The sequence below is a fragment of the Triticum aestivum genome, chromosome 6D (assembly GCF_018294505.1).
Source record: "Triticum aestivum cultivar Chinese Spring chromosome 6D, IWGSC CS RefSeq v2.1, whole genome shotgun sequence".
Taxonomy (NCBI): Eukaryota; Viridiplantae; Streptophyta; class Magnoliopsida; order Poales; family Poaceae; genus Triticum; species Triticum aestivum.
This window is the reverse complement of record NC_057811.1, coordinates 261282008-261293070: the sequence shown is the minus strand read 5'-3', so window position 1 is coordinate 261293070 and position 11063 is coordinate 261282008.

Genomic DNA, 11063 nt, shown 5'->3' with positions numbered 1-11063 from the left:
ATAAATAGCGAGTGTGGAATAATGATGGATCGGTGTGCAGAATTGTCCTAGGCAATTGTTAACAAGACCGGTAGTTGTCATTGCAATTTCATATGAGGGAGAGGCATAAGCTAACATACTTTCTCTACTTGGATCATATGCACTTATGATTGGAACTCTAGCAAGCATCCGCAACTACTAAAGATCAGTAAGGTAAAACCCAACCATAGCATTAAAGCATCAAGTCCTCTTTATTCCCATACGCAACAACCCCCTTACTCGGGTTTGTGTTTCAGTCACTCACCAACCCACTATAAGTGAATCATGAACGTATTGCAACACCCTACAGCGGGAATCCCTCATGCTTGCACGACACAGAGGGCACCATAGGACAACACCCCAATAAAACATACAACTCGTACCAATCTAGATCATCAATCAACCCAAAGACAAAGGATATCTACTCAAAACATCATAAGATAGCAACACATCATTGGATCATAATATGTGGCATAAAGCACCATGTTCAAGTAGGGATTACAACAGGGTGTGGGAGAGTGAACTGCGTAAAAGAGATGAGGATGGTGATGTTGATGAAGACGATCACCGCGGCCATGATTCCCCTCCCGATGGCACTCCGACGCCACCGAGAGAGAGGAGGAGAGGTTCTCCCCCTTGTGCTTCCTCCTCCATGGCCTCCCCCCTAGATGGGGAGAGGTTCTCCCTCTGGACCTTGGCCTTCATGGTGATGATGGCCCCTCCGGGATCCTCCTCCATGCCCTCCGGTGATGATGACCCCCTCCGGAAGGGTGCCGAAGAGGGCCTAGATTGATTTCTCGTGGCTACAGAGGCTTGCGGCGGCAGAACTTACGATCTAGTTTAATTTCTGTATATATAAGAGGTTTTGGCATCGAGAACAAGTCAGGGGGGTCTCCGGGCTTTCCACGAGGTAGGGGGGCGCGCCCAGGGGGTGTGGGTGCGCCTCCCACCCTTGTGGGCAGCCCGGGACTCTTCTGGCCCAACTCTTTTACTCCTTGGCCTTCTTCTAGTCCAAAAATAAGCTCCGTCAAGTTTCAGGTCAATTGGACTCCGTTTGGTTTTCCTTTTCTGCGATACTCTAAAACAAGGAAAAAACAGAAACTGGCACTGGGCTCTAGGTTAATAGGTTAGTCCCAAAAACCATATAAAATAGCACATAAATGCATATAAAACATCCAAGGTTGATAATATAATAGCATGAATACTTCATAAATTATAGATACGTTGGAGACGTATCAAGGTTACAGCACAGTCAGCCGTCAAGTTCTTCAAGGGGCTAGTCTGCCGTTTTGGTGTGCCAAACATGGTCATCACCGACAACGGCGCGCAGTTCACAAGCCACACCTTCATGCAGTACATCCAGGACCTCGGCAGCAAGGTCTGTTTCGCTTCCGTAGCACATCCACGGAGCAACGGCCAGGCGGAGAGGGCAAATGCTGAAGTACTGCGAGGCCTGAGAACAAAGACTTTTGACAAGCTGCACAAGAGTGGAAGGCGCTGGATTAATGAGTTGCCAGCGGTTCTTTGGTCGATCAGAATGACACCAAATTGAGCCACCGGCCAGACACCCTTTGCCCTGGTATACGGGGCAGAGGCAGTTCTCCCCACGGAACTCACATACGGGTCATGTTGGAGATATAACTATTGGGTATGACCCGCCCAGGAGGGGCCGAGTTATACCCATGGCGATTCATGAAGCCCAGGACAGCTCTGGAAGATGGCGGTTCAGATAAGGGCCCAAAGCCCAAAGGCGATTTAAGGCTCGTAGAGATAAACCGCCATATGTACATAACTTGTCTTGTAAGGCAGGGATAATTAGAGACCGAGCCGAACACTGTTTATGAGCTGGCCGGGATTCTGTGAGCCGCTGGGCGTCGACCTCTGTATATAAAGGGACGACCCGGCGGCGGTTCAGGGCAAGTAACATTAGGTTGAAAGCTAGGTCAAGCGGATTCACTCCCTAGTAATCGAAACATAAGAAATACCACCTCAAACTGGATTAGGCCTTTACCTTCACCGCAAGGGGCCGAACCAGTATAAACCCTCGTGTCCTTTGTCCCATTTTAACCCCTTTAAGCTTCCTAGTTGTTATGGCTCCACGCTTAAGTCCTTTCACTAGGACATTTGTCATGACAATTCCACGACAGTTAGCGCCCACCGTGGGGCGAGTGCACGGTGGATTTGAGTTCTTGAAGGGCAGCTTCGAAGGGCTCAGGGGATATGCTGTGGGCCGGATGACCAAGAGTCATCGCGGCAAGCTCTACATCGACGACGCAGGCTGGGGCCCCGAGGCTGGCTCAATTGAGTACGGGTACCGGGTCCCCTTCGGCGGAATTCACGTCTTCATCGGCCGGATCGGCGAGCCCGGCCCTGAGCCGGACATCTGCACCGACATCATCAAGACGGCTCAGCGTACGAGACCCGCCCGGGCTCAGCCCACCGTGAAGCGTGCCTTCGTGGGATGCATCCATGGAGGGGAATTTTCTGAAGGATCCGTGGATGGCGGTGAGACGGCCATCTACTCTGACGGTGAGTCGTCCACGGGTGAGATGGATTCATTGTATCAATTGCAAGACGGCGGGCTTGGGGGCTGTTCCGATGGCAGCAGTATTCCGGACCCCTTTGAGCCGCCGAGCAGAGTGGGGATCTTCATGGCTGGCATGCAACCCGTTCAAAACTCTACGGCTGCGGCAGCAATAACCTCCGGGTCAGTGGCAGCCGGGGGAGGAGGCCCTCCGCACCCGCGGGCTCAGGCACTGATGGATCTCATAGATAAGTTGACAGCCCTGTTAACTACCGCGGTTAATCCGGCGGATCAGGCTGAACATGATGCAGAAATGGCGTGGTTACGTGAGGAGGTAGCACTAGCCAAAGAAAACCTAGCAACGGAGGACGTTAGGCTAGCCACAGAGCGGGCAGCTTTGGATGCACGAGCACGGCTGATTCAATCAGAGGCTTTCCAGCTTACGATGGATTTGAACGCTTCTAACGAACTCATGAGGAGAAGGCACCAGAAGGCTCAATCCCGTTTTCCTCTGACTTATGATCCTAGAAACCTCTTCCGCACACCCGGTGCAGGCCCCAGTAACCCGCCGGAGATAAACCGGGTTGCAACGCCCGGGGCTGGGACGCCGGTTCAACCACTGGTGATGGAACCTCCTCGCATGAATACTACTCCGCCTCATTATGTACCAACACCACCGGGTCATTATTCTAACCCATTGGAGAGCATGATCGCTATGGAGGCAGGATTGGCGGCTCTCCCGGCGGAGGGCGATTCTCCAGCAGCGATTGAAACACGAAGGGTCAGAGAACTTCTTCAGACGGCTCTGGCACAGCAGGAGGCATACTCTTATAGTCGAGACAGGATCCACTCAACCCCTCGCCCAAGCCGGAGACCAAGTTATAGCAGGCATATGGATTCAACAGCCATTTCAAGCAACGCTCGGCGCTGTGACCAACCGCAAGGGCATGACCCGGCGCGTGATGGAGTTCTTAACTTGGTTGATCAGGACAGAATACGCCAAGAGGCGGAGCGGGCGGCTCAGCAGGCGGCTGAGCGGGCAGCTTACCAGTCTTTTCCGATTTATCCGACGACCTCTGTGGAGGCAGGCGCGGCCACGAGGACTGGAGGTGTCCCTTGCTTGGTGCCGGCTCTGCGTAATGAGCGTTTGCCCAAGGATTTCAAGGGCCCTCGAAAGGTGCCTAATTACACGGCCGATTTACAGCCCGGGGCATGGATTGAAAGCTATGAGATGGCCATGGAATTGCTAGAGGTCAGTGACGCTGCAATGGCCAAGTACTTCCCCATGATGTTGGATGGAACGGCCCGCACCTGGTTGAAGGGGCTGCCGCCTAATTCCATTGGTTCGTGGGCCGACTTAAAGACCCGGTTTATTCAAAACTTCAAAGACACATGCAAGCAACCCATGTCAATCGTGGATTTGACTAATTGCAAGCAAGAGGAAGCTGAGTCCACGACCCATTGGGTGCGTCGGGTCAAGGCCATAATACATTCATCTGATAAGATGGATGCCGGCTCTGTAGTCTTAATGTTGGAGAAGAATTGCCATTTTACGCCTCTGAAACAGAAGCTGGGGCGGCTCAAACGCGATTGTAATGACATTGGCCAGCTAATGGTGGCTTTGGTCAAGTACGCCGACTCTGATAGTACCAAGGATCCCGAGTCTGATGATGATAAGATAGGGAAGGGAAATAAGAACGGTAATACCAAGGGTCATTAGCATAACCCGGCGAATCAGGGAGGCAATAAACATAAGGCTGATGGTAGCCCGGAATTTGTGGCTAACACCAATGCACAGTGTAACAATCAACAACGTAAGGGGAGGCCACCACCTCGGTCCGGCGGGTCAGGTCCCGCTCTTGAGCAGTTGCTGAATGAACCCTGTCCAAGGCAAGGTACTCGCGAAAATCCGGCCACTCACCTATGGAAGGACTGTACGATCATGAAGGCTTTCAAGAACTCCAACATGTTCAACGGCAACCATGGGCTGGGCAGCGGCTCAGGTGGTGGCGGTTTTCATGGCCCGGGCGGCGGTTCAAATTCCAACTTTCAAGGCTCTCAAGGAAACCAAGGTGGCTATCATCAACAATCCGGTCAGGGAGGCCAGCAATAGTAGCAGCCTGGATATCAGAGCAATCCAAAGCAGTTGAATAGTGGACAGTATCATGTGTTTACCACCAGTTTGTGCAAACGAGACCAGAAGCTTCATAAGAGGGCTATAAACGTTGTTGAGCCGGCAGTTCCTCGTTATTTAAGATGGTCTGAGCAGCCTATTCTATGGAGTAGGGAGGATCACCCTCCCCGTGTTGACAATCCGGGTCACTTGGCTTTAGTAGTGGCGCCTCAGGTCGGTGGATATAAATTCACTAAGGTGCTCATGGACGGAGGCAGCAGCATCAACATCCTCTATTATGAGACTTTCCGTCGTATGGGGTTGACTGATAAGAATCTTAAGACGTCCAACACCGTTTTCCATGGAGTGGTGCCTGGTAAATCGGCATACCCAGTGGGTAAGATTGAGCTAGAAGTAGCCTTTGGAGCTGAGCATGATTCTAGGGCTGAGAAGTTAACTTTTGAAGTGGTCAAAATCAAGATCCCGTATCACACCCTGTTTGGACGGCCGGCTTATGCCAAGTTCATGGCGCGGCCGTGTTATGTTTATTTGCAGCTCAAGATGCCGGGTTCTAAGGGCACCATCACAGTGCATGGGAGTCAGAAGATAGCCTTGGAATGTGAGGAAGGCGATGCTGCTTACGCTGAATCTGTGTGTGCAACAGAGGAGTTGAAGTTCTATAAGGACAATGTTGACCCGACGGACATGACGTCTTTGAAGAAGCCAACCACAGAACATGAGCCGGTGCTAAAGTTTAAATCGGCTGATGAAACCAAGCTTATTGATTTTGTCCCAGGCGACTCATCTAAGCAGTTCAGTATCAGCGCTAATCTGGATCCTAAATAGGAAAGCGCGCTCATCGAGTTCATCCGTGAGAACCGGGACATCTTTGCATGGAAACCTTCTGACATGCCGGGTGTACCGAGAGAACTTGCTGAGCACACTCTCAATATTGATCCAAAGTTTAAGCCGGTCAGGCAGTTTCTTCGGTGATTTAGTGAGGAGAGGCGTAAGGCCATTGGCGAGGAAGTGGCCCGGCTCTTGGCGGCCGGGTTCATTATTGAAGTTTTTCATCCAGAGTGGTTGGCTAACCCGGTGCTCGTGCTTAAAAAGAACGGCACCTGGCGTATGTGTGTGGACTACACAGACTTAAACAAGGCTTGTCCAGCTGATCCTTTCGCTCTCCTTCGTATTGATCAAATCATTGATGCTACGGCGGGTTGTGAGCGTCTGAGCTTTTTGGATGCTTATTCCGGTTATCATCAGATCAAAATGGCAGTTAAGGACCAGGAGAAGACAACTTTTATTACTCCGTTTGGAGCCTTCTCCTATGTATCCAGGCGACTTATCAGCGATGTGTGCAGAATTGTATACACAGTCAGATTGGGCGCAATGTTCTTGCTTATGTGGAGGACATTGTGGTGAAGTCCAGAGAGAAGGAGACCTTGGTAGATGATATGAAGGAAACCTTTGATAACCTCCGGGTCTACAAGATGATGCTTAACCCGGCCAAGTGTGTTTTCGGAGTGCCAGCGGGCAAGCTTTTGGGTTTTCTGGTTTCTAATAGAGGCATCGAGGCTAACCCGGAGAAGATCAAGGCAATCACTTCTTTAGCTAAGCCGGTGTGTATCAATGATGTTCAGCGCTTGGCGGGTCGTATTGCTGCTTTAAGCCGGCTCATAAGCCGGTTGGGTGAGAAGGCCATACCGCTGTATCAGATGATGAAAAGGACAGATGACTTTGTCTGGAGTGATGCTGCTAACGCTGCCTTTGAAGATTTGAAGAGACAGCTCGCTGAGCCGCCGGTCCTTGCTGCTCCTATTGATAAGGTTATATGTGGCTGCTAACACACGTGCCATCAGTGTGGCCATCGTCGTAGAGCGCAAAGAGGCGGGCAAGGAATATCCAGTTCAACGTCCGGTTTACTATGTCAGTGAGGTGCTTATTGAGTCCAAGCAAAGATATCCACACTGGTAAAAGTTCGTTTATGGGGTGTTCATGGCAAGCCGGAAACTTAAGCAGTACTTCCAGGGTCATCCCATCACTTTGTTAGTTCTGCCCCTTTCGGAGATATCATTCAAAATAGAGAAGCCACAGGATGAGTCGCCAAGTGGGCCATTGAACTTGGGCCTCATGGTTTGAAGTATGTGCCACACACCACTATCAAGTCTCAAGCATTGGTAGACTTCATCAACGATTGGACAGAGCTGCAGATGCCCGAAGAGAAGCCGGACAACACATATTGGACTATTCATTTTGATGGTTCCAGGCAATTGGAGGGCTCGGGGGCTGGAGCTGTTTTAGCTTCCCCTCGAGGGGACAAATTTTGTTATGTGCTACGGTTGATGTTTCCCTGTACTAACAATGCAACTGAGTATGAGGCCTTGCTCCATGGTCTTCGGATGGCTAAGGAGATGAGCTTAAGCCGGGTAAGGTGCTTTGGCAACTTAGATTTGGTGGCTCAACAAGTATCAGGCAAGTGGGATTCCAAGGATCCTCTCATGGCGGCTTATCGCCGTGAAGTTGATGCCATTGCTGGACATTTCAAGGGCTACCAAGTGGAGCACATTGATCACAGAAAGAATGAGGCGGCTGATGCTTTAAGCCGGCTGGCGTCTCAGCATAACCCTTCTGTCAAGTTACCCACAGAAGAAGACTTGGTTGTTCCAGACCCGGAGGCTCAATTGGTGGCGGCTCTTCACGTCATCCCAGATTGGACAGTGCCATATTTGGCTTATATGACCCGGGGCGAGTTGCCTGAGGATGAAACCTTGGCTAGACAGATAACCTGGCGATCTAAGTCAATGACAATTGCTAATGGTGAATTTCATCATCGCAGTGTCACTTGGGCGTTTCAACGATGTGTCTCTCCTGAGGAAGGTCAAGAAATTCTTCGTGAGATCCATGAAGGAGATTGTGGTCATCATGCCGGTTCAAAGTCTCATGTGGCCAAGGCTTTCCGTCATGATTTTTATTGGCTGACGGCTCACGCTGATGCGGAGGATCTAGTGAGTAAATGTGATGGTTGCCAGAAGTTCTCACGACGGGCTCATGTGCCGGCTCAAGAATTGAGGATGATTCCAATTACTTGGTCATTTGCAGTCTGGGGGCTTGACATGGTTGGGCCTTTCAAAAGGTCCAAAGATAAAAAAGACACACCTTTTGGTGGCGGTTGATAAATTCACAAAGTGGGTTGAGGCAGAGCCAGTCAGTAAGTGTGACGCAGCCACGGCGGTTCGATTCATGAAAAAGGTGATCTTTCGTTTTGGCTTTCCACACAGCATCATAACTGACAATGGTACTAATCTATCCAAAGGCGCTATGGAAGAGTTCCGTCAACGTGAGCATATCCAACTTGATGTTTCATCAGTAGCTCATCCTCAATCCAATGGTCAAGCGGAAAGAGCTAATCAGGAAATCTTGAAAGGCATCAAGCCCCGGCTTCTGGTTTCTTCACAACGGACGCCAGGCTATTGGGTGGAGGAGCTACCCTCTGTGATATGGAGCATCAATACTACCCCTAACAGATCTACGGGTTATACGCCCTTTTTCATGGTTTACGGAGCAGAGGCGGTTCTACCAAGTGACATCCGTCATGACTCGCCCCGCGTGGCGGCTTACGTTGAAGCTAATAATGAACAAGCCCACCAGGATGCACTTGACCTATTAGATGAAGAGTGTGACTTGGCAGCAGCCCGCTCGGCGATTTACCAACAGGACTTGCGCCGTTATCACAGCCGCTGGGTTAAGTCCAGAACTTTCAAGAAGGCGACTTGGTGCTCTGACTCATCCAGGATCAAACTGAGGCACACAAATTATCCCCACCTTGGGAAGGGCCTTTTGTGGTCAGCAAGAACTTGAACAAAGGGTCATACTACCTCATTGATGTTTGAGAGCACAAAGACTCACGTAAATCGGAGGAGGAGACCCGCCGACCGTGGAATAGCGCTCATCTTCGGCCTTACTATACTTGAGCCGCTGGCTCTCATGATGTACATATTTTGATGATGTATATATTATGATAAGTAATAAAGCAGGACCTCCGTCCTTTTCATCCTCAAAGTTCATATGTCTTCATTATAAAATTTTAAAATGACCAAAAGGGGGCTGATCGTATTCTAATCCGGCTTTCCCTTTGGTCCGGCTTACGATCGTATTCGAATCTAGCCGTCAAACCTCATGGTCATTAGGGGGCTTCCTGTTCAAACATAGGTCGTATTCGAACCAAAGAGAACATAGCTGTCGGTACCCTCTTGATCGGCACAATGCCAAACTCACTAGGGGGCTTCTTGATCGTATTCGAATCATAGCTTAACCCCTTTTGGGTCCGACTTGGATCGTATTCGAATCAGGGTCGTTAAAAACCTCTCAAGGTCATTTGGGAGCTTGATGTTCAAACATAGGTCGTATTCGAACCAAAGAGAACACATCTGTCGGTACCCTCTTGATCGGTGCAACGCCAAAGCCACTGGGGGATACATGATCGTATTCGAATCCTAGCTTAACCCCTTTGGTCCGGTTTACTGATCGCATTCAAATCAGAAGCCTCAAATATGTCTTTTTATTTTGCTTAAGTTTTTTGGAAACAATCTTTATTCTTCGCTTGAGACTTTTTGTCCAGATCTAAGTATAAGTATGGTTTAAATTTAACCCGGCTTGGTTTTGGAAGATAAGTCGCCAGCGGATGACAATCATCATATGTGTGGAAGTACTGACTTCTAAAGGATTGGGTTATCACTCTTACTGTTCAGGTTACATGAACCGGCAGTACAAATTCAAAATCACAGGTATGATATGATAGTTGTATTTCAAAAGCTGTGATTCATAACAGGTTTATCTGTGTTTCTTCTTTCATTATTAATGATTGTACATAAGATATTATGACCCGCCCTGTGTTAAGCCGCCAAGGGTGCTTGTGATCTATTCTCTATGTACAGTATAGTTTAAAGACTTTATTGTGCATAACACAAGCAGATGATAAGTTTAACCAGGAAGAATATAAGGCGGCGGCTTAACAGTGTTGAGCATAAAAACACGCACGAGGGCACGACAAAGCAAAGTTATTTCTACCCTATTACATAACTTGCCGAGTCCAAATGATTAAATTGTTTTTCCAGCAAGGTACAGGTATGAGCAGCCCGGCGGGTCACTTTTCTTGTTGGCCTGAAGCTTCCGGATCAACCCTTTTCGCTCCTCCGTCCTGTTCCCTGTCCTGGAAGGCTGATGATAACCAGTCAATGCCATTCAAAGCTTCAAATTCAGCTTCATCATCAATTAGTCCGGTCGGGTCAACTTCAGGGGCGAAGGTATGCTTACGGATTGGAGGGATCAGGCTGGTCACTTTATAATGCGGCGTCGAAATCCTCCGATTCTCCGCGTCATAACCCGGCTGGTACTTGGTGAGGTCTGCATCATCAGCAATCAGGGTGGCCACAGGACATATTTACTTCACACAAGCAGTAAAGTCCTCCTGTTCAAATGATGTGCCATCTTCTTTAAAGCTTGGATATCCAATGGCGATGTCGGCCGGGTCTAACTCCGGTAGCCACGCTTTTGCCCGGCTTAGAGCAGTTATTGCCCCGGCTCTTGCAGCTGATCGCCTTAGTTCATTGAACCGTTGAGGTAGCACAGAAAGCCGCTTTAGCACATCCGCCAAGAGTGTGGGGACTTCATTTGACAGGGCAACCGTAGCCATGGCGCGTTGAGATCCAGTGTAAAGTTGTTCCACAAGCATGTAAACCGCTTTTAGCTTCACCAGCATGTCTTGCTTAAGGTTGGAGCTCCTGGGGCCTACACAACAATATCAGGTAAATTTGTTACAATTCAGATGATCCTTCGAAAGATTCAATATTTGACGCTCGTAGGGCGACTTACCAAAGATTGCTGAGACCATCTGAGATACATGGCATTTTAAGCCAGATAATTCAGTGGTCACCTCTTCAAGAGCTTTTTCTGCTGTTTCAGCTCGTTGGGTTAAGGCAATTTTTTCTTCAGCCCAGGCCTTTTTCTCAACCTCAAACTCAGATTTCAGTTTCTCCTGTTTAGTCACGCTGAATTCAAATTTGGAGTTGGCCTTTTGAGTTTAAATCTCCTGAGCCTCCAGGCGGTTCTTCAATTTAGACAGTTCTGATTGCAGTTGAGTAGTCGTGGCCTGTATAAATACCGGTTCAAAAATTATGAATATTAGCATGCAATCTTAAGTCCCAAGCCTTGTTGCAAGCAACAACACTTGGCACTTGGGGGCTAATGTCTAACGAAGGTTTTTTCTAAGTGGCGGTTCATAAGAGTAAGTCCCAAGCACTTTGCAAGCAAGAGTACTTGGCACTTGGGGGCTAATGCATATTGCTGTTAATTTTACACAAGGATTATTCTGTACAAGCCTGCGAAGGACCGGCTCATTCATATTGA